Genomic DNA, 22,112 nt, shown 5'->3' with positions numbered 1-22,112 from the left:
CTTGTGTTTTTGTAAATTTATAGGCCAACTCTTATATTTATATGAAAACACTAAAACAAACAAACAAACAAACAAACAAACAAACAAATCCAATCAGGAATAGCCCAGGAAATTTTGAAGAACAAAGGAAAGATAGAGAATGAGAATATAGTAGAACTTGTTTTATTACAAAGAGGCCATTGAACAATCTGAAAAATCAAAGAAAGTGTACTTTAAGCAGTGTTGGAACAAAATGGCACAAAAATCAACTCCAGACTGATGTAGACTAAATAAGAAAGATAACGATAAATTTTCTAGAAGATACAATAAAATAACTTTATGATTTTGAGAGGCAGTAAGAATTTCTTGATCACAACACACACACACACACACAAAACATTAAGCCTAAGAGAAAAGATTAATAAATTGTACTCCTTCATTAAAAATAAGAAATTTTAGCTCTGGCTGGGTGGCTCAGTTGGTTGGAATGTTGATTTTTAAACCAAAAGACTGCGGGTTCAATTTCAAGTCAGGGCAGATAACCAGGCTATGGGTTCAATATCTGTTCAGGGTATGTACAGGAAGCAAACAATGCTTCTCTTTCTCTCTCTCTCTCCTTTCCTTCCTCTCTAAGAAATCAATAAAAACATATCCTCGGGTGAAGATTTAAAAAAAAAAAAGAGAAATTTTGCCCACTAAATGACAAGATTCAAGGTTATATCTGTTTACCAACTATGTAATTGCATGCATCTATATCTTTATCTATTTTGCTAGCTAGCTAGCTATTTATCTGTATTACTGCTAAAAAAGATAGGTAACAAAAACAATTAAAAGATTTGAACAGAAATATCCTAAAGACACTGACTATTAATCAATATGCACATGAAAAAATACACAACATTATTAATGATCCTGGAAGTGTAAATTAAAACATATTGTGATAGCATTAGCACCCATAAGATAGACTAAAAAATGAAAATGTTGAATAATGAAATTTAATAGATACATAGTAATCATTGATTAATCAGGTAGATAATAGTTTTTAAATCATTTAAAAATTTTTTTCAGTTATACTTGACATACAATATTATATTCATTTCAGGTGTAAACCTGGTGATTAAACATTATAAAATGTCCTAAGTGATCATCCTAATCTCGTACCCATCTGACAACATACACAATTATTGGAATATTATTGACTATATTCTCTATGGAGTAGTTTACATCCCCATGACTATTTTGTAATTACCAATTTGAACCACTTAATCCCTTCACCTTTTCCCCCTTTTTATTGAATTTATTGGGGTGAGACTGGTTAAGAAAATTATACAGCCCTGGTCTGTTTGGCTCAGTGATTAGAACATTGGCCTGTGGACCAGAGAGACCCAGGTTTGATTCCCCTAAGGGCATGTACCTCGGTTGCAGTTTGCCCCTGGCCCTGGTTGGGGTTGTGTGGGTGGCAGCCAGTTGATGTGTCTCTCTCACATCGATGTTTCTCTCTCTCTATTCCTCCCTCCCTCCCTCCCGCTCTTTCTGAAGATAAATGCAAAAATGTCCTTGGGTGAGGGGGAAAAAAGAAAGAAAATTATACAGGTTTCAGGTGTACAATTCCACAACACATCAAGCATAATAGATACTCTTAGATAGAGAACAGGTGACAGCTGTTGGGGGTGAGTTGAGAGGCTGAGTGCAGGGTTGGGTGGGTGGGGGAAAGTTGAGGGATTGAGAAAAAAAAGAAAAAAAAAGCTTATGGACAGGGACAATAGTGTAGTGATTGCCAGGGGGAAGAGAAGTAGGGGGAGATGGAGGAAGGTATAGAAAGGATAAATGGTGATGGAAGATAATTCTCCACTTTTTTCACACATCCTCCCTACCCCCCTTCCCATCTGGCAACCATCACAATATTCTCTGTATCTATGACTTTGTTTCTGTTATGCTTGTTTGTTCTAGACCCACTTGTTGATAGATTTGTATTTACTGACATTTTATTGTTCATATTTATTATCTTTAATCTTCTTCTCTTCCTCCTCCTTCTTCTTTTTTTTTTTTTTTATCCTCACCCGAGGACATTTTTCCATTTTTTGTACAGATGGAGTGGGAGGGAGAGAGAGGAACAGAGAGAGAGAGAGAAACATCGATGTGAAAGGAACACATCAAGTGGCTGCCACCCGCACAACTGACCAGGGCTGGGGACAAACTGCAACCGAGGTACTCGCCCTTAGTGGGAACCGAACCGGGCCTCTCAGGACCGCAGGCCGACGCTCTAACCGCTGAGCCAAACCGGCCAGGGCTCCTCCTTCTTCTTCTAAAGATCCTTTAGTAATGATTGGTGTTGCTTAGTGATCAAAGTGTTGGCCAGTGCACCGATGTGTCGTGGGTTCAATTCCCAGTCAAGGGCACATAGCTGGGTTGCAGATTCAATCCTCAGCCCTGGTTGGGGTGTGTAGGAGGCAACCAATCGAAATGCCTCACATAGATGTTTCTCTCCCCTCTCCTTTTTCTCCCCCTCTCTTCTTTCCACTCTCTCTAAAAATCAATGAGAAAACATTTCCTTAGGCGAGGATTTAAAAAAAAGACCCTTTAACATTTAATGTAATACTGGTTTGGTGGTGATGAACTCTTTTAGCTTTTTCTTGTCTGTGAAGCACTTTTTCTGTCCTTCCATTCTAAATGATATCTTTGTTGGGTAGAGTAATCTTGATTGTAGGTCCTTGCTTTTCATCACTTCAAATATTTCTTGCCAATCCCTTCTGGTCTGCAAAGTTTCTGTTGAGTAGTCAGTTGACAGTTTTATGGGAGCTCCCTTATAGGTATCAAACTGCTTTTCTCTTGCTGCTTTTAAGTTTCTCTCTCTGTCTTTAACCTTTGGCATTTTAATTATTATGTATCTTGGTGTGGGCCTCTTTGGGTTCATCTTGCTTGGGACTCTCTGCACTTCCTGGACACGTATGTTTATTTCTTTCACCAAGTTAGGAAATTACCTGTCATTATTTTTTGAAATAGGTTTTCAATTTCTTGCCCTCTTTCTTCTCCTTCTGGCACCCCCATGATCCAAATGTTGACATGCTTGAAGTTGTGCCAGAGGCTCCTTAGACTATCCTCATTTCCTTGTGTTCTTTTTTCTTTTTCCTATTCTGACTGGGTGTTTTCTGCTTCCTTATCTTCCAAATCACTGTTTTGATTCTCAGTTTTACCTACTCTACTGTTGATTCCCTATAAATTATTCTTTATTTTAGTTACTGTGCCCCTCGTTTCTGACTGTTCTTTTTTTTAATAGTTCCCATGTGTTTTTTTATGTTGTAAAAGTTCTAAGTTTATCTACACTTCCAATAAGTGCGTCCTTATAACCAGTGTTTTAATCTCTGCCTCTCGTAGATTGCTGTGTCCATTTTGTTTAGTTCTTTTTCTGGAGTTTTGTATTGTCCTTTCTTTTGAGACATGTTTCTTTGTCTCCTCATTTTGGCATCCTCAGTGTGTTTGTTTCTATATATTAGGTAGAATTATTGCATCTCCCAGGCTTGGTAGAGTGGCCTAATATAGTAGGTGTCTTTTATGGTTCAGTGGCACAGCCTTTTTGTTCACCTAAACTGGGTACTCCAGGTATGTCCCTCATGTGGGCTGTGTACATCCTCTGGTTGTAGTTGGGCCTTGATCACTGTTGGTGCATCAATGAGAGGGATTTACCCATAGGCCAATAAGCTGCAAGGACTAGCTTTGACCACCATAGAGGATCAGCTATGTGGGGCCCCACCCCATAAAGTAGGACTTATTTCAGTGAGGCTCTGGTGCCCACTGAGTCTGCCTCTTGAGTGTGTCACTTGTGGAGGTGGTTGGGTGGTGCTTTGTCATTGTCTGAAGCTGTCTACCAGGTGCACTGCTGCTGGGGCCTCCCAGGAGGTACAGGCCAAGGTCAGCCACCACCTGTGTTCTGCCCAGGGCCATGCAGCGTGAACTACAAAGCAATCTGCAGATGGTTACTAATTGTGCTAGGGTTGGAAGTGCTCAGAGGAAGCCGAGCTGTGAACCAAGGCCTGCTCCCACTAGTGTCGGGTCTGGAGTCACTTAGAAAAAGGTACAGGGCATGCAGAGGCCAGTTGCTGCCTGAGCCAAGACAGGCCATTCACATGGAAAAGCCACTGGAAACAGTTTGGGTGGATCTGCGGATCTGCCAGTTGGCAGGGTAGGGTCTCAGGGAATCACCAGGGTGGGGCAAAGAATGTCAGCCAGGTTGATGGAGACTCAGATATGGTGCCTCCTGACACTTCTGTGAGGAGAGGGCCCAGAAAATGAACAATGGCCTCTTCCAGCACTTTTGTCTGGGAGAAAACTGCCTCTCCAGCTCTCACCTTGATGCCAGGCAGTTCATTTCCTCTCTGTATGTTCCTGTTGACTTTCAAGCTGTTGCCCCAGCTCTGAAACTCAGAAGGAGTGAGTTCAAGTAACTCTGTGTGCTGACCCTTTAAGAGGGCCTGTGACTTCAGCAACCTCAATTTCATAGAGCCACAATTCCCGCTGGTTTTCGCAGCCAGAATCCATGGGGACTTCTCTTCCCAGCACTGGAACTCTGGGCTGGGGAGTTTGGTGTGGGGCTGGGATCCCTGGCTCCTCAGTGGAGAACTCTGTCAACCAAGATATCCCTCCCGATTTTTATCCACGTGGGTGTGGACCAGCCCTATTCCATGTTTCCATCCCTTCTACCACTCTTGATGTGGCTGCTTCTTTATATCCTTAGTTGTAGGACTTCCATTCAGCTAGATTTCAGGCTGCTCTGAATGACAGTTATTCTGTAGTGTAGTTGTAATTTTGATGTAGTTGTGGGAGGTCATGAGTACTGTATTTACCTACGCTGCCATCTTGACCGGATATCTGATAACATACATTTTTAAAGTACATGGTGACTTACAAACCTTAATAATATTCCTATATTAGGAAATGAAACCTAAATAATGAAAAAGACATTTTAAAGGCCAAATTTTCTGATCATTTCCAATGAAATAGAAAAAAGATATAACTGTAATTTGGCCAAAATAGTAACTGCTTGAAAAATGAAACACATAGCAGAAAAAGCCTTTTATCTAAGATAATAATAATAAAAATAATAAATACTTTATGCTTATTAACTCACTTATAAACCCAGAGGTAGATAACTATTATTTTCTGGAAACTGAGGCAATAGGTATATTAAGTGATCTGCCTGATGTTTTTCCCTTGTTTGTCAGCATCTGATGGTATTCTGGTGTTAACACAGCAGAATAGTTCACCTTGATCTCAGGACCCCACACCTTCATTCTGATAGATTCATTCTGATGACGTAAATGCTGTCATCAAACACTGCTGTGTATAGTCATCATTTCTGTTTTCTTTACCTCTATTTTGTTTTCTATCAGTCCAAACCTATTATTACTTGTATTCAGCATTTTCTCATTTACTTCAGGGCTCACTTCTTTTATTCTTTAGGAAACTCATAAGGTTTTGTTCTTTTAATTTTAGGAGGCATATTTTCTGTGATTCTAAAAGACTTTAGGTGGAAGATTAGGAATCTGAATATGCTAATTCTTCCATTCTGCATCCTAAGGTAGAAAATCCTAGAAGCATTTTAAACATAGATATATAGGATACCAATGACCAACAAGACTATTTAGGTTTTTCTGTTTGTTTGTGTTGTTGTTGTTGTTGTTTTTTTAATCCTCACCCGAGGACATTTTTCCATTTTTTGTTCAGGTAGAGTGGGAGGGAGAGAGAGGAACAGAGAGAGAGAGAAACATCGATGTGAAAGGAACACATCGAGTGGCTGCCACCCGCACGACCAACCAGGGCCGGGGACAAACTGCAACCGAGGTACGTGCCCTTAGCGGGAACCGAACCCGGGTCTCTCCAGACCGCAGGCCGACGCTCTAACCACTGAGCCAAACTGGCCAGGGCTCTTCTCAATTTTTAACTAAGACCAAAAGAATCATAATTTTCTTTGGCATCTATTCCAATCTCCACCTGGTCCAAAGCATGTTTAAAAACAATGTATCAGAAACCTATGTTCACACTTGTTAAATTAGATATTTTTGAACCCTCAGATGCAAAAATATCTACATGGGATAAAATAGTCAATAACTGCTTAATTTCTTAAAAAGGCCACCTCATAGGCTGAAACACAGTTTATTTTAACCTCTGATTTTTTTTGTTTGTTTAACATCTTTTCCTTTAATCTTTATAGATCCTTCTTCTTTAGTTCATGATTCATTTCTAATTTAATTAGTAGAAGTTTAGTATCCTTCAGAAATTCTTGGGTTTCTTTAAAATAATGAGCTTATTGCAAAATATAAAGTAGCATCAAATGTAATGGTCGTTGGTAGGTTTAGAGGAACCTGATATACTTTTAAATATAATATGTGATGAAAAGGGACTAAAATTTTGGGGATTAGGTAACAGAGTTTGTAAAGAACATTGATATTTATTGAATGTCTGCTATTAATACTAACTTTTAATGTTTTTTGAGAAATTACTATATGTTAGGTACTATGCTAAGCATGTTATATTTACTTGATTTTCATAATAATCCTAAAATATGCTTCCTCAGTTTAGAGAAGATAAGACTAAAGCTTATAATATGAGGAACTGAAGGGCCCAAAAATATTGTTTAGTCATTAAATCATAGGAGAATTAGAAGGTAAATTATTCCCAGCTAGAAATGGCGAAATCAGGCAAAATATGATGTCTCTTAATCTATTGCTTTTCCCAAAAAATTGTTTTTCTTACAATGCCACAGAAAGAATATTGATCATTATGCTTATTCACCCTAGTCTTGTTTTGATAATTCTTCTGGAAAAATGCAAACTTCAGCTAGGATTTGCAACTTTAAGACACTAGCTAAAATCAAATTGGAATACATGATTCCTGACTCTCAGGAGACTATCTCATCATTTGACCGCATATGTTCATGATCCAATTTTAGAAACTTGGTCAACTCAAATTAAAACATTCCACTTTGCTAATCACCCTCCAGAAGTGACTGCCCAAGAGATGCAAGAACATATGTTTGTAACTGATTCAGCCTTATCTTGCTTCAACTGCATTTTATTATAAACAAAATAATTTATGTGTGACAATTACAATGATTCCACTCATTATTTTCAGAACAGCTTCCCTTCCAGTAACTATGAGGAACTTAATCGCTTACTTTATCAAAATTACATGTCACTGGAACAGAGCTAATCTTGTTTTGCAAACTCACTTGTCAGACAATTTGCAGATTTGATGTGTTCTGAGTGTCGATTATGCAATCAAATAAACTAATTTACATTTTTAAATGTACTTTTTGCTTATTTTAATTTTCTCATGTTAATAATATTGTATTTCCTTACGGCTGATATACCACAGGCAGTATAGAAAATACTGGTTTTTATGAATATTTAACACAAAAATACCTCTTCTTGGATGATGTAGCCTTTTAAAAATACAGTAAGTAAGAAATACGTAGCTAGGTTGGTGTGGCTCAGTGGATTGAGTGCCCTCCCATGGACTGAGAAGTCCTGGTTTGATTTCCAGTCAGGGAACATGCCCAGGTTGTGGGCCTGATCCCCCAGTAGGGGGCGTGCAGGAAGCAGCCCAAAGATGTTTCTCTCTCACATCAATGTTTCTATCTCTCTCCCACTTCCTCTTTAAAAAAATCAATAAAAACATATTTTTAAAAAAGAAATAAATTGTAGAAAGCTTTCTTTTGAAATTTGTAGAAGTTTTAGATAGATGTTTTATAGCGATTTTAAGCATCTGAATTTTTGAAGGGACCTTAAGAAAATCCTGTTCTCCTTGGGACGTGAATCATGATATTTTCCCCCATTTTTAAATACAATAACAAAGTATGTATAGGTCAAATGAATTGTTCAAATTCATCCAAGAAGTGTTAGTCACAGAAGGAAAAAGGAAGATTAGAATGCAGGTTTTCTGTTGTGCTTTTTTTTGGGGGGGTATATTTATTTATAATTTAAAAAATATATGATAAAACCTAGTCCTAATTATCTACAGCTAGAATGTTTAGTTAAGATTAAATAGAAAGTGATAATTCTTGCCATTTCCATATCAATATTACCTATTAGTATATTATATATTTTGTGTAGATGAGTAGATTCATAGGATAGAATAACAGCCCAGAAATAAACTCTCATCCGTATGGTTAAATCATGATTAAGAAAGGTGCCAAGACCATTGAATGGGAAAGAAAAGTCTTTTCAACAAACTGTATATACACATGCAAATAAAAATAAAGTTAGATACATCATATATAAAAATAAATTTTAAAATGGATCATCAAAGACTAAAATGTAAGGACTGAAACTATTAAACTCTTAGAAGATGTAGTCCCATGTGTTCATTTTTTCCTTTGTTTCTGTTGCCTTAGGTGATGTATCAGTGAAAATTCTGCTCCGTATGATGTCCGAAATTTTGTTGCCTACATTTTCTTCTAGAATTTTTATGGATTCACAGGTCACATTTAAGTCTTTTATCCATTTTGAGTTTATTTTTGTGTATGGTGTAAGTTGATGGTCTAGTTTCATTTTTTTTTGCATGTAGCTGTCCAATTTTCCCAACACCATTTATTAAAGAGGCTGTCTTTACTCCATTGTATGCTCTTGCCACCTTTGTCAAATATTAAATGATCTCACTTATATACGGAATATAATGAAAATAACAGTCTGAGGAATACGGTAGACCCAGAAACATGGAAGTAGGGCACAGACTGACATCCCTCAGAAGGGGGGATGGGGGGTGGGGGGGGTGGGAAGAGATAAACCACAGAACTTATATGCATGTATGCATGACCAATGGCCATGGACAGCTAAGCCGGGGACGGGACGGGAATGGGGTGGGGAGGGGGGTGCCAATGGGGTACAAAAAGGAGAAATATCTGTAACAAAAAAATAAATAAAAAATTAAAAAAAAAACTCTTAGAAGAAAATACAAGGGACAAGCTTCATGACATTGGACTTGGAAATGATTTGTTCTACTTGACATTTAAAGCACAGAAAACAAAAATTGAAATAAAGTTGATTACATGAAAATTAAAAGTTTTTGTGCATTAAAGGGCACAATCAACAGAGTGACAAGAAAACCTACAGAATGAGAAAAAAATATTTACATATCATATATATGAGAATGCCCAGAATGCATAAAGAACTCATATAATTCAACAACAAAAAATTTAGAAATGGACAAAGGACTTGAATGAATCTTTCTGCAAAGCAGATATAACAGAAATGACCTACAAACACAGGAAAAGATGCTCAGCATTAGGAAAATGCAACCCCAAACTACAGTGAGATACCATCTCATACCCATTAGGCTTACTACGAAAAAAACAAAAATAACATGTTGTCAAGGATATGAAGAAAAGGAAACCTTTGTGCACTGTTGTTGGGCATGCAAAAGGGTACAGCCACTGTGGAAAAGATGATGGAGTTTCCTTTAAAATAATGAAAATAGCTCGGCTGGTGTGGCTCAATGGAGTGAGCATCATCCCTTGGACTGAGAGGTCCTGGTACAATTCCCCATCAGGACACATGCCCCGTTGTGGGCTCAATCCCCAGTTGGGGGCATGCAGGAGGCAGCTGATTGATGTCTTTCTCACATCAATGTTTCTATCTCTCTCTCTTCCTCTCTCTAAAAAATCCATAAAAACATATTTAAAAATAAATAAAATAATAAAAATAAAATTACCATGTGATACAACAATTCTACTTCTGAATTTATACCTATTACCGTCTGAATTTTGTCCCCTCAAATTCATATGTTGAATTTCTAATCCTTTATGTGATTGTATTTGGATATAGGAGCCTTAAAGTCGTAATTAAATTAAAAGGCGTTTGGCCCTAAACTAATATGACTGGTGTTTTTAGAAGAAGAGGAAATAAGTTATATAGCCTCTATAGTAACATTGGCATAATAACAATAAAATATAATATACTATAATAATACCCACTTCTCAGGACTAGTGTGAACATTAAAATGAGTGTAGAACCCTGGCCGGTTTGGTTCAGCAGTTAGAGCGTCGGCCTGCGGTCCTGAGAGACCCGGGTTCAGTTCCCGCTAAGGGCGCGTACCTCGGTTGCAGTCTGTCCCCGGCCCTGGTCGGTTGTGTGGGTGGCAGCCACTCGATGTGTCCCTTTCACATCGATGTTTCTCTCTCTTTCTCTGTTCCTCTCTCCCCCTCCCACTCTACCTGAAAAAAAAAAGGAAAAATGTCCTCGGGTGAGGATAACAAAATAAATAAATAAATAAAATAAAATAAAATGAGTGTAGAAATGTGTAGAAATTGTATATGAACTTATCTTGTGATATGAAAATGTAGGTAATATGAAAAATTTGAGGAGTGAATAAGGATAAACTTAACTAGAGTCTGAAGTGTGGCCATAGCAGGTGGGAAGAAATTGAGATAAGGAAGCAAAGATGAGAAACAGACATTAGATGGTAGAAACACATTAAAGGGACAATAAAGACAAGTCATGGACTTTCTATTAATTTCTTGTTCTTTTTCACTTTGGACAAAACAAGTTAACAGAGAAACAGAATTAGCAGTTTAGAGCAAAATAGTTAAGCAGAGGAGAGATTTTGGATCATTTCCCGCTTCTCATTTTATAGATTAATACAGTCAATATACTCTGGAACAAATGTGAGAAAAATTAAATAATATATATTGAATAAATTGTAGGCGCCAGACAGTTTATTAAATTTTTAACACAAGAACACTTATTCAATACTTAAAATGGTATGGCTATTGTTATCTCTTTATCTTTCTTCCCTGTCCCCTTCTCTTTTCTTAAAGGTGATAAAATTCAGGTGTAATGCAGTTGGGGAGCCTAACATCAAATACTTTATTAAGTAGCACAACACAGACTCAAATCTAGACAATGTAAATTCTAAGTGCATGCTTTTATGTGTGACCCAGACAGCCCTCCTGGTTGCTCTTTCTTCCTGTTATACCCAAAGAAATAGTAAGTGCACCCATTCATTGTACATGAGCCCAAAATGTCACAGAGTTTATTTTTGCCTATTCTTGGGAGCCATAGAAATATTTGAAGAACATTACGCACGCACGCGCGCGCACACACACACACACAATACACACATATATGTAAGGCAATATCTATGTTCTCACATGAACACACAATGTGTGTATGAATGTATGTATGTGTGTATAAATATATATATGGCAGAAGATAATTAAAATGTTTATAAAAATAAATAATTTTATGGTTGATAAGGATTGAAATAGTGACATGATGGAAATACTGGTTTGTTCACCATATCAAATTCAGAAGAACTGTATTCATACAGCAAGAAGATAGAATATATGAATCTGAGATTCATACCAATTTGCATTAGTACATAAAAGATGAACAATTTTAAATAAACTAATACTTTAAAATATTTTTAAACATTGTCTTTGTATGCTTTATTATATTGAATACTTTATCAAAATAATGAAGTTAATACAACTGCATAGATGAGTTCAATGATAAAAGAATGGGTTATTAATGAGCAGTGCCGAAACAGCAATGTACCAACCTGGAAAAAAAAAAAAGGATACCTGTCTTACACTATTTATAAAAATTAATACCAGTTGAATTATAATTCATTATTTTCTTGCAATACTGCAAGGAAATCTAGATTAATGTACAATAGTAGAATGTACATTACTAGTATATTATACTAGTTAATGTAAAATACTACCAACCTAGAGAGCTAGAGACTCAAGAGTTTACTAAATAAAATGTAAATCATTTGTATGGCAAAATCATAGGGAGCAAGATCAAAACACACATGATATATCTGGGAAGAAAATGACAATGCAAATAGCAGGCAATGAGTTTATTTCTGTAATACCTAAAAAGTTCTTACAAATTGACCAAAAAAGGCAAAACATACAGTATAAAAGTAGATAAAAGATATGAATACACAATGTAGCAAGAGCAAACCCAAAGACTAACACACTTGGAAAAAAATAATTCACCAATAACCTGGGAAATAGATGTTAATATAACATGAGAAAAATTTAAAACGCTGATACCTAATGATGGATAGAGGTGAAAGGTACTGTCTTAGATCACTGGTTGAACTGCAATGTGATTTAACCTCGTTTAGCTTCTGTTCCCAAGATCTCCGTGTATTATTCTGTAAAATGAAAATCTGATAATATCTACTAAAATTTTTTTTAAAACTGTACCTTTCCTAGAAAGCTTATCTGTAGAAGCAAATGTAGCAATTTGTAAGAGCTTACATATAAAAAAATACCTACTGCAGAGTTGTTCAGGATAACGCCAAAAAATGAAAACGGTAACAAAACTCCAACTCTGTATATATGAGTATGTACACTAATATGTATGGTCTATAAAAGATTATTAAAATGTGGAGAAAATACATATGACAAATACCAAATCGTTAATATTGGGTTATCTAAGGGAGAGGGGGATGGGAAGGGAAGGGGGATGGGCTCCTTCAATCAGAAAAAAGAGAGGGAGGGATGAAAGAATCGGGCCCATGCTGAAACAATGTTTATAATTCTACTTACAACAAAGAAAAAATAAACATAAGGTAAAATATACTCCTTGTTATAGCAGTGGGAAATTAGAAGTTCTTTTTTTAACCTATTTTGTCAAGTAGAAAGATATATTAGTATTTAGAAGATTCCTATGTATGATGTTAAAACTAACTTAAAATCAAATTAATAAGACTATATTAAAAATTAGGTTATTAAAAAAAAAAGTATGTAGAAGCAATAAACCTGGCTTTTTTCAAAGCTCATTATAAATAAGTCCAAGATTGAATTAAATAGATGAAATAATGGTTTTGGAAATTAAGTTAGCCATTCATATCATTTCATAATGAACCCTTTACAATGTCTGAAATAGGATGAAAGCCATGAAACTCTTTTTAGCTAATTGGTAATGAATGAGCCAGAAATCTGTCCATTTAAATTGGGCTTTGATAAGTTTACTAACAGAAACTAGAAATTGTGAGTAAAATTACTTTTAAAGTTAAACTGTCCTTTTTTTTATAGTTTGCTTGACTGCACTTTAAACGGCTGGAAGCTGATCCATTTTATGTCCATGCTAAAGGAAGTGCTGAAGGTCACAGCTCTCAAAGCCAACCCCATCAGGCATCCTACCAAGATAGTCTCTAAAGAGGTCAGAGGTGGGTGTGATGCTCAGAAGAAGCAAATTTTACCAGCTAGTTCATGGAATTCCTCACTCTCCTCACAGGAGACAATATAACCACACAGCTAGCCTTAAAGAATTCCAAACATCTACTTTCAAATGAACTTGGAATCACATGAAAATTAGAACAAAATACACAATAATTCCATACATGAGAGTGTTAGAAGGAGAAAGGGTTACACTGAGAAAACAATAGAATTCCCTCTATTTTATGTAGATTTATTTTTTTATGGGATAAAAGTAGCACAGCATTTATACAGCATTTATATTCTTTATACAGAATGTGATGTTTTTGTTGAAGGTAACTTATTTATGTGGGGTTTACTTGTACTCCACTGAATGTGTTTCTCCAAATTCCCATGTTGAAGTTTCAACTCCCGATGTCACTGCATTTGCAGATAGGGCCTAAAAGGAGGTGATAAAAGTAAAATAAGGTCTGGCTGGTGTGGCTCACTGTTTGAGCATCGACCTATGCACCAGGAAGTCACCGGTTCAATTCCTGGCCAGGACACATGCCCAGATTGTGGGCCCAGTGGGGGGCATGCAGGAGGTGGCTAGATGATGTTCTCTCTCATTGATGTTTCTCTCTCTCTCTCTCCCTCTTTGTTCCTCTCTCTCTAAAATCAATAAAAAATATTTTAAAAAATGTTAAAAAAAATTAAAATAAGGACATAAGGGTGGAACCCTAATCCAATAGTAATGGTACCTTTACAAGAAGAGGAAGCTATCTAGAGCTCTCTCTCTCCACCTCGTAAGGACATAGAGAGAAGGTGGCCATATGCAAGCCAGGAAGAGAGTTCTCACCAGAGACGGAATGTAGCCAGAATTTCCAGCCACCGGAAGTGTGAGAAAATAATTTTCTTTGTTTAAGCCACCCAGTCCGTGGGATTTTGTAAATGCAGTCTGAGCAGCCTAGGACAAGCTGCAAGACATTGTATCTGCCTGCTTTCTCTTTCACTTGCGGTTGCCTTGACTCTTGACATCTAACAAAGGTGATTGGTATTCATTTGAGTCAACAGTTTCATGATAATTATGATTTTTGTAATTTAATGAATGTAGTGAGTATCAAATTCACCATGTTGGAAAGCTACTATGATATCACCTTGCAATTTCTTTTCCAAATTTAATTATTCTTTGGAAAAGAAGAATATGGCATTTTCTATTTTTTATACTTAAAAATCACATTTATACTATTATTCCAATGTGGAATTTGAGATGATGACAGTTAAAGCTGAGGTGACACAATATTTAGCCTTTCTTTTATGTTTCAAGACAGATGTTTAAGAGTACGTCCCTGCATTTCAGGATTTCAAACATAGAAGTACAAGGAGTTTCTTGAACATCAACGGCACAATTTTTACTATACACATGAAAACACTGACTCGAGGGAATTTAAATACCTACTCTCAGTTATACATTTTGTCAGTTGTGTGTGGGGGCATTGCTGGCAGAGTGGCTGTGGAGGAACAAATGAAAAATTTTGAACAGAAATTACAACTTTCAACATGTACCCTGAATCATAAAACAGATAAAAGGTATCAGAGAAAATCACAATGTTTAGCATACACCATTGAAACCCTCATTCTTTTAGCACCAGTTTATTTAGACCCATGCCGTCTGGATAAGACCACCCGCAAACTGATCAACAGCGATTCCACATGGATTCATAAATCCTAAAGATAAAGACCTCTGACAGTTCTGGCAACTCCCCAGGATATACAGTGTGACAAGTCCCTCCTAAGGTCGTCCTGTGACTCCAGCATCCCAAATCCTAGAAGCACTCTTTCCTTAACTTTACCCTCTTTCCTTCGATACCCTATGATTCCCCAGGGTGTGTGGTCTCCTTTCCTGCGGCAAGTAATAACTTCTTTTTTTTTTTTTTTTACCACAGGTGTGTTCCTGGTGGTCTTCTGGTGATGGAAATTAAGGGCAGTCAAACCAAGAATGAGAAATTACAGAATTCGTTGGATTCTATTCTAGAAAGACTCCCTTTTCCTCCCCTTGATTTTATCCTGCCAAAATTCTACTAACTTTTTCAAATCTAATTTCTGGTTACAATAAATCTCATCTTTCTACTATGGACTTTATAATAGCCTTACTTTTCTTATTTGCACGTTTGAGATGGGGATGATTAGAACAAAAAACTATAATCAGATGACGTCACTGGTCATAGTGACTGAGGTGGCAAACAGCCTTGATTCTGTTCTTTCTTCAGTTGTCTGGTCTTCCGTCAATGTTTTCCTCTTCTGTTTCTGCACCTCCCCTTTGCCCCATGAATTATCCTCCAAAACAAAACAAAAAAGCCAGTTACTTCCTAAGTCTGTAGGCAAATTCTCAATACTCTTTCAATATAATTCAGCCAAGCATACTCATGTTCTCTGTGCTAGGTTCTCTTCCAGGTGAAAAATAGTTATCATCAGCCTTTCCTTGCTCTACAAACAAATTGAAGGTATAAAAACAGAAAACATAAAGAGATGGCATAAGTTTAAAAATATAATCTTCCCTACATACATGCTTTCTCACCAAATGTTCTTGTTTATTATTTGGAAGATTGTAAGATACTGCAACTCTATACTTTCACCATAAACTTGTTACCCATTGTCATTCAAATGAGGTTTCCTTGCTACTCAGTGTAATATTGATTTTTGGGAGCCGGCTACAAGTGATAAACCATGGTTAGTACACATTATGTTGTTTCCTTACCTGAGAGTCAAATGAATCTTTTGCACTTTTGTTGATATAATTAATGTTCCTTACAGTACTATGTTTTACTCAGAAATCAGATGCATTATTCTCACACATGACAAAATATCATTTGCTATGTCTCACATTCAGTATGAAATTACAAATTACAGAAACATTCTTTTTAGGATTTTTAAAAATCATGGCTAATTTGAATTACTTTTGCATTTTCTTTAATAAACTTTAATAGGAATGAGGGAAAAACGCCTCAGTACTTTGTCTACTGCAATAGGTAAGGAAATACACCCAATTAACAAGAGCTAAAAACCACAAGCACTGCACTGACAAAAATAAAGCCAGAGAATATTTAATTATGTAATGAATTCAGATTATATAGGCAATATTGGGAATTATGAGAGAGAAATCCCAAATGTTTTCCCCTTTTGGTGGCACAATTTTTAAGTTGTGAATTAATAAGATTGTGTTTTTAGTTTTCTACTTCATATTGCCTTGTTTTAAAATTCTATAAATCATGTCTAAATTTTTCTAGCTAAAAATAAATGAAATAACAAAAGCTCTTAATAATTTATGAGGTGGTAAAAGGAACAACCTAAAATTGTATTCACCTGCCCTGGCTAGGTGGCTCAGTTGGCTGGAGCATTGTTCGTACTGCAAAAGTTGCAGGCTGAATTTCCAGTAAGGGCACATACCTAGGTTGTGGGTTTGATCCCTGGCCAGGATGCACAGGAAAGGCAACCAATAGATGTTTCTCTCTCACATAGATGTTTCTCTTTCTCTCTCTCTCTCTCAAATCAATAAGCATATCCTCAGGTGAGGATAAAAAAAAAAGTTGTATTCACCCATTAAAGACAGAAACTGATTTCTTTATAGCTACATTTTCATAGTAGAGGTAAAAATTAAATGTATAGTTCACATGGATTATTTAGCTTCAATATTTTCGAGAGAATGATTTTGTGCAGATTATGCAGAACTACAGTTCAGATTTGTATAGGGATAAATCTTTTACACCAAATATTTTGATTGGAATGAATGGTTGAGTTTAAATAAATTTGGCTTATTTATATTTATATTTTGTCACAAATAAAGATTTCTTTGGGATCCATTTACTTATTGGTCTCAAATAAAACTCCACAGATATTTTCACTATCATTAATTTGAATCTTAGCAATAAGTTATGTCATGTTTGGCTCTAGCCCTACAGGGAGGCCATCAAGAAGTTCTATCTACTTTAAGGAAAACTATGAAAACACTGAATGCCATTCTCCTGATGCAGGTTCTTGTGTCAATGGCTTCCTAATTCTAACTGGATTAAATCTTAAATTCTCAGCCTGCTTTGGAAGTTTTCCAATTTGGAGGCTGTTGTAGACTGAATTGTATTCCTTCAAAATTCATATGTTGAAACCCAAGCTCAATGTGGCTGTATTTAGAGATGAGAACTTTAGGGAGGTAGTTAAGTTAAATGATATCATAATGCTGGAGCCTAAATCTTACAAGACTGTGCCCTTATAGGAGAGGTAGACACCAGGGCTCCCTCTCTCCCTCTCCATGTGCACGCAGAGGAAAGGTCGTGTTTGGACACAGCAAGAAGGCTGACTTCAACAAGCCAGGAAGAGAGGCCTCACCAGAAACCAGCTTTGATGGCACCCTGAATTTGCATTTCCAGCCTTCAGAACTGAGAAAATAAATGTTTGTTGTTTAAGCCACCCAGTCTGTGGTATTTTGTTATGCAGCTTGAACAAATACAAGAACCGAGTCTCCCTTTTAAGCCTTAATTCCTCCTTCTCCTACTGTACTTATATTAATTTTAGTATCTTCCATTTACAGTCTTACTTTCTCCTATTTATCTTCCATGTTTACTGCTAGAACTACACTTAAAGTTTAAAGCCTGTGTCAAATCCACCCTAAAAACATGGGGCTGGGGGGAGGCAAAGGGAGTTTTATAGTTGCGAGTACATGAACGTTTATTCATGAATTATTATTTATTAATTATTACATTATTTTTATTACTACTGTAAAGCTACTTTTGCCCCTCCTGTAGTCCCTCTCCCCTTTCCCATATATTCTCCTCCGCCAAAAGCATATCATCTCTTCTGCTTGGAGCCCCATATAAGACACTTCCTATATCTCCGGTGTGTAGACATAGTGTATTGACTCACATTTTCTCATCTTGGACATGAGCGATTGTCTCATCTCTCTATTAGATTAATTAAACAATACATAAATTAGTTAACTCTTTTTAAGGGTCTACTTTATGCCAGTTTATGATTTCCTGATAGAAGGTAGAAAAAGAATAATTATCATAATTATAGTTACTATAGAAATTAGAGAAAGGCACGTTTCAATTCAGTGTAAGTTATTTCTCCTAGTCATAGATGCTAAAAAGTATTTCACCATATCGGTAGTTTTTATTTTATTTTTTATTTTTTTAAATTTTATTATTTTTTTAAATTAATTAATTCATTTTTGTTACAGATGTTTCTCCTTTTCCCCCCACTGATTCCCCCGTCCTCCTCTCTCCCCTCCCTGTCCCGAGCTTTCTTGTCCATGTCCATTGATCATGCATACATGCATGTAAGTTCTGTGGTTTATCTCTCCCCCACCACGCCCTCTTCTGGGGATTGTCAGTCTGTACCCCACTTCCACGTCTCTGGGACTACCCTATTCCTCAGACTGTTATGTTCATTATATTCCACAAATAAGTGAGATCATATGATACTTGTCTTTCTCTGTTTGGCTTGTTTCACTTAGGATAATACTTTCCAGGTCCCTCCATGTCGTCTCAAAGGATAAGGGATCTTTCTTTCTTACAGCTGCGTAGTACTCCATTGTGTATATGTACCACTGCTTTTTTATTCATTTGTCTACAGATGGACATTGGGGCTGTTTCCAGATCTTAGCAATTGTAAATAGTGCTGCTATGAACATGGGGGTGGGGGGTTCATATATTCTTTCTGATTGGTGTTTCAGGTTTCATAGGGCATTTTCCTAGAAGTGGGATCACTGGGTCAAATGGAAGTTCAAATTTTAATTTTTTGAGGTAACATCATATTGTTTTCCATAGTGGCTGCACCAGTCTGCATTCCCACCAGCAGTGTACTAGAGTCCCCTTTTCTCCACACCCTCGCCAACACTTGTTGTTTGATGATTTGTTGATGGCGGCCATTCTGACAGGTGTGAGGTGATACCTCATGGTTGTTTTAATTTGCATCTCTCTGATGATTAGTGATGTTGAGCATTTCATCATATGTCTTTTGACCATTTGTATATCCTGTTTGGAGAGGTTGTCTATTTAGTTTCTCTGCCCATTTTTTTTTCCCTCCCTCTCCCTTCCTCTCTTTCTAAAAATTAATAAAGAAAATTTTTTAAAAATAGCTTTATAAATGCCTTTCCACCCTGAATTTTAAAATAATCAATATGAATATCCAAAACAATTGTTTTAACATCTAAAACATGTATATATTTTAATAGTTTCCAAAAAATTAGTGATTCTGTTTTCCCTTATAAAGCACTATTTTTTTTTAAATGTGATAAAACATTTTATATTTCGTGTCTGATCATTTGGTATCTACATTGTCTATAGGTCAGATTCTCTATTTAGTCATTTTTTTTTTATTAATTAATTTTTGTTACAGATGTTTCTCCTTTTTCCCCCACTGATTACCCCTCCCCCTCCCTCCCTACCCTATCCCCAGCTTTGTTGTCCATGTCCATTGTTCATACATACATGCATATAAGTTCTGTGGTTTATCTCTCCCCCACCATCCCCTCTTCTGGGGATTGTCAGTCTGTATCCCACTTCCATGTGTCTGGGACTACCCCATTCCTCAGGCTGTTATGTTCATTATATTCCATAAATAAGTGAGATCATATGATACCTGTCTTTCTCTGTTTGGCTTGTTTCGCTTTGGATAATACTTTCCAGGTTCCTCCATGTCATCTCAAAGGATAAGAGATCTTTCTTTCTTACAGCTGCATAGTACTCCATTGTGTATATGTACCACTGCTTTTTTGTCCATTTGTCTACTGATGGATATTGGGGCTGTTTCCAGATCTTAGCTACTGTAAATAGTACTGCTATGAACATGGGGGTACATATATTCTTTCTGATTGGTGTTTCAGGCTTCTTAGGGTATATTCCTAGAAGTGGGATCACTAAGTAAAATGGCAATTCAATTTTTAATTTTTTGAGGTAACACCATTTTTTTTTTTTTTTTATCCTCACCAGAGGACATTTTCCCATTTTTTTGTTCAGGTAGAGTGGGAGGGAGAGAGAGGAACAGAAAGAGAGAGAGAAACATCGATGTGAAAGGAACACATCGAGTGGCTGCCACCCGCACGACCGACCAGGGCCGGGGACAAACTGCAACCGAGGTACATGCCCTTAGCGGGAACCGAACCCGGGTCTCTCAGGACCGCAGGCCGACGCTCTAACCGCTGAGCCAAACCAGCCAGGGCGGTAACACCATATTGTTTTCCACAGTGGCTGCACCAGTCTGCATTCTCACCAGCAGTGTACTAGAGTCCCCTTTTCTCCACACCCTCACCAACACTTGTTGTTTGATGATTTGTTGATGGTGGCCATTCTGACAGGTGTGAGGTGGTACCTCATTGTTGTTTTAATTTGCATCTCTCTGATGATTAGTGATGTTGAGCGTTTCTTCATATGTCTCTTGGCCATTTGTATGTCCTGTTTGGAGAGGTGTCTATTCAGCTCCTCTGCAAATTTTTTAATAGGGTTCTTTATCTTCCTTTGTTTGAGTTGTATGAGCACTCTATATGTATTTGAAATTAACCCCTTATCTGATATATCATTGGCAATTATGTTCTCCCATACAGCAGGTTGCCTTTCCCTTTTGATGATTATATCTTTTGCTGTGCAGAAACTTTTGAGTTTGATGTAGTCCCATGTGCTCATTTTCTCCTTTGTTTCTGTTGCCTTAGGTAATGTATCAGTGAAAATTCTGCTGCGTATGATGTCTGAAATTTTGTTGCCTACATTTTCTTCTAGAATTTTTATGGATTCACGGGTCACATTTAAATCTTTTATTCATTTTGAGGTTATTCTTGTGTACTGTGTAAGTTGATGGTCTAGTTTCATTTTTTTGCATGTCGCTGTCCAATTTTCCCAACACCATTTATTAAAGAGGCTGTCTTTACTCCACTATATGCTCTTGCCACCTTTGTCAAATATTAATTGAGCATATTACCTTGGGTCCATTTCTGGGTTCTCTGTTCTGTTCCACTGTTCTATATGTCTCACAACAATAGTTTTTAAAACAAGATGGTGAAGATGGAAATCTTTTAGGAAGAACAATGGGATCAGTTTACCTCCATATTTCTTTTCAATTACTATATGCATGGCTTTGAATACAAATAATAGTAAGTAATACTTAGTTTATTTATTTAAGTTGATTGTGTATCAGGCTAGATAACTGGTATAATCTACATGCGATTATCAGAAAATAGCAAGATATATAACTAAACAAAGGTAAGCAATACAAACTAATTTATATTCACTCTACTGTATGTCTTTCTTTCTGCTGGAGTCTTTTATGTGGAACTCACATGAGCTCACTATTGAATTTGTGGGGATAAAAATCAATTTGCTCATTTAGAAGGAAGAAGCCATAAAGGATTTTGCCCCAGATTCTTTACTTAAAATAGTTTGAAGTAGAGAACATTTTCTTTCTAATTTTTCTTCTCTCTCCAGCTGCCTAAAAATTATTTTTTTCTCTTCTTATCATTTTATGAATTAACCTGTGTCTGGTCTTCATATAAAGTTTCATAAAACTATGGGATATATAGATGTTATCTAAATATATCTCTATAGATATACCTTTATTCTAATGGAGATTCAGGAATGCAAAGTAAAATATTAGTAAGCTGAAAAGTACTGGTCTAAGGATAACTTTTATAATATTTATTTTAAAAATTAAGTTGATAGCTAATACAGATTTCAGGTAACCTACTTGACACATCAATTTCATTACTAGTTATTAATTTTTTAAAAATTTCACCTGAGGGAATGCTTAGAAAGAAAGAAAGAGAGAGAAACATTGATGTGAGAGAGAAACATTGACTGGTTGCTTTTTGTATAGCTCCCTAACTGGGGATCAAACCCACAACCCAGGTATGTGCCATGACTGGGAATCAAACGGGCAACCTTTTGGATGATGTTCAACCAGCTGAGTCATCCAGCTGGGAAATTACTAGTTATTCTTATCTTTT

Source organism: Molossus molossus, unplaced genomic scaffold (assembly GCF_014108415.1).
Source record: "Molossus molossus isolate mMolMol1 unplaced genomic scaffold, mMolMol1.p scaffold_m16_p_14, whole genome shotgun sequence".
Classification (NCBI taxonomy): domain Eukaryota; kingdom Metazoa; phylum Chordata; class Mammalia; order Chiroptera; family Molossidae; genus Molossus; species Molossus molossus.
This window is presented reverse-complemented; position numbering follows the sequence as displayed.